The sequence below is a fragment of the Dermacentor variabilis genome, chromosome 9, assembly GCF_050947875.1.
Source record: "Dermacentor variabilis isolate Ectoservices chromosome 9, ASM5094787v1, whole genome shotgun sequence".
In the NCBI taxonomy this organism is placed as follows: domain Eukaryota; kingdom Metazoa; phylum Arthropoda; class Arachnida; order Ixodida; family Ixodidae; genus Dermacentor; species Dermacentor variabilis.
Genome location: NC_134576.1, coordinates 124,992,954 through 124,996,148, shown reverse-complemented (window position 1 = coordinate 124,996,148; position 3,195 = coordinate 124,992,954).

Sequence of the window (3,195 nt, the reverse complement as noted above, 5' to 3'; positions counted from 1 at the left end):
TTTGCAAGTCTTGCGTTTGCTTCTCTGAATATTTTTCCCACATAATTGTTCGAGCAGTTTGTGCAATGACTTGTGTATTGCTGCTCATCTTTCACATGGAGATCGAAATGTATGTTGTACAGTTAAAGCTCGATATAACGAAGTCTGTAAAATCAACACTTCGGTGTAGCAAAATTTCATTGTGTTGAAATTCAACCATTTATGCAAATAAGCAGTCGCCAAAGGGTATTTATTACATGAAAGGGGCTGGTGGAATTTCTCAATTATCAAGCAATCGGAAACAAATCCCAGTGATAAAAAAAAGTTATTTTGGTGAATTTGGGAATCTGCGATCAAACGTGCCATTTCGTGGTTGTCAAGTTCAATTATATATTCACATTGGTGGTACAATGTAAAGCCTGCGACGCTGTGGTCATAAGTGTTTCCTGCAATGTACAACGCTATCGTTAGGAGCGTAGGCAGAGAAAAGTGAATGCTTTGTCTGAATGACTCTTCAACACGTCTTCGAAACTCGAGATTATACGACCTGAAGTTGCAGCCATTTGGGCTTGGCTAGTCTTTGTGCCAGCCACAGCTTACCTGCAAGATGGGGCGGGGCACATCGGCCACTTGTGCGCATGGCCACATTAACAGCCATGCGCAGCTACGGCCGGCTAAAAGAAAGGCAGATGACCCCCCCCCCCCCCTTCGTTCCTGCTTATGCAGACAAAATGTGTGCGTGGGGCGCTAACATCCTTTTTGACTGGCCTTTGCACGCTTTCCCTCGCACCCACAGCGTGCAGGGTGCAATATGATCTAACTGAACTTGCACTTTATATAGAACACGATGGCGAGATGGTCTTGCTGCTGCTATAATGCTGCTACGCTTCGACGACCTCTCTCTGTCGCGTGGCACACGATTTGATAGGTGCGTATATTCGCAAGCAGCCACATGTAATTCAACCATTGGATGGTCTGCATCTGCTGCAGTTTACCTTTACTTGCCTCGAAATTCCTTCGCCGTGGCAGTGATACTTCGTTATATTTAAATCGTGTATAAACACACTTTGTTATGTTGAAGATTCAAAATACCACCAGAGCTTTGGCTTATCCCCTCCCATTCAGTGGTTTGTGCCATGTCATGATGGAGATTACTATATGGAGGATCGCAGTCGTGACGCCATGTGCCTTGCACACCCTGCACGACGTGCTGCAACTGGCTACGTGTCGCTGCGCAGAGCAACGAGGGCAATGCGTAGGAGGAGGAGCATGAAACGAGGAGCGGGCAAACGAGCATGAAACGAGACACTCGCTGGTTGCCTAGGCGACGGAGAAGCCTTTTGCTCGCTGCTTATCAGCGGTGTGCTCTGCAATGAACCAGTGGTGCAACGGCTGCTGATTTATCAGATCTACCGATATTTAACATTTTCTGCGTATTCAGTTATAAGGTGTTTGAATCTACTGATTTTTTGTCTGTTCTACGGAAACGAAAGCAAAAGCCGCTACTTTTCCAGTACACAGTTTATTTTAATGCGGTCGCACCTCATGAACGAAAGGAAAAGGCGGGTTGGCTCAGAGATGAGTACATTCTTGCGTTTCCAGATTCTCAAACCTGGTGCTACCTATGCCTTATGAACAAAGATGGAGAAAGGGTAAGACGGTGAATCGTTTGAAGTGGAGGGCACTACCGCAGCCCAGACGTATGAAACCGCACCGATTGACTTTTTTTCCTGTGGCGCTTTGAGCGCCTGCCCTGTGGTAAGGGGGAATAGGAACCTGCACTTAGTCATCATTGTGATAGCAATTATACTGACATTCCAAGTGCACTTTCCGCCATCGGCATCACCGTTGCCATGAAGTCCGTATAAGGTCCAAGGGCAATAACACCGTCGCCGTGTGCCATATGCTGTATGTGCAAGGGAAGGCGTGCGAAGGGAGCCGACGATGGCGGCTGAATCTCGCCTGGGCGAAATAACGAAAGCAGGCAGGAAGTGCGCCATCTTCCATCCATCGTGCGCAATGCACCCGACGTTGTGGGGCACCGAGTGGAGGGGAGAGAGAGGGGCGGCGTTCTATTCAGGCTGCAACTGTGCATATGGCAGTCGCGCAGCCGTATGTTGAGCGAGATCTGCATTGGGGGCAGAGTATAGCTGCGTCGGCAGCTCATAGCTTTGTGCGTGCTCTGGGTCCTCTGCGCTCGCTTTGCATTGAAGTAATAGACTGCCACAAATGTCACTTTGGTCGCAGCTGCTGCCGCATTTCCTCACGCCAGCGTTTTGACAGCGAGTTTCCACGATCGAGTCAGGTGTGTTCATGTTTGCTGGTGCGCGTGTGCGACTCGGTGCTTTTAATTTTGTGTGCCCATGTTAGTTTATGCGGCCGATAAAACTACTGTCCTTACTTCGTACAGCTGTCCACTAATTGGCTGTCGTAATCGATGCTTCGCGTTTCGGGCGAAACTGCGACTTCTCTTTTACTTACTAGTTCTGAATAGTGTAGTCAGGTTGTCAGTTACTGCTCGTGTATGGCATATGTCACGTGACGGGGCACGTCACCCATTGCGTCACATTAACCGGTCAACTTCAGCGTATGCGCTCCATTTAGAGCTCAGCAGAGCTCACCAACACTAAAGCTTTCAGATACTGTGATAACTACCATCTGACGCTTTTCATTAGGGTATCGCTGGGTCTTGAATATCTTTAAATCCCTGCTTGATTATGGGTGTCGGAAACCCATTGTTTCTCAGAAGCACAGCCAAAAATCTCGAGCTCGTTTTTGTACAATTTCTTACAAGCTACAATACTACTACTACTGAGCTTTATACAAGCGCTGAATTCGCCGGTTCAAAAACTGAATGCAGAATTGAAATACAAGATCTGCTGAATTCTGATTTTTCGCCAAAAAATTATTAGTATTCTTTTTTTGAGTCGTGGCAACACTGCACTGAACGTGGCTTCAGCTTCTGTGCACCCGTCACGATTCGCAGATATTGAGCGTGCAACCTTGACTGCTGTCAGTTTAAGCAGTGTTGCGCAAATTTAGTTTGCAGCTATTAGGCTTTATGTGCACTTGCGAGCTTCCACCGTTCCTACCAGTGTACGCACATACAGACTTGGTCGGCGGGCGCTGTAGTTGCCGCGGCTGATCGCCTGAGAGACCTAACTCCGCTATGCATGCGCTGCTGTCGGTGCAGACCGTGTGCATGATTGCAAGTGT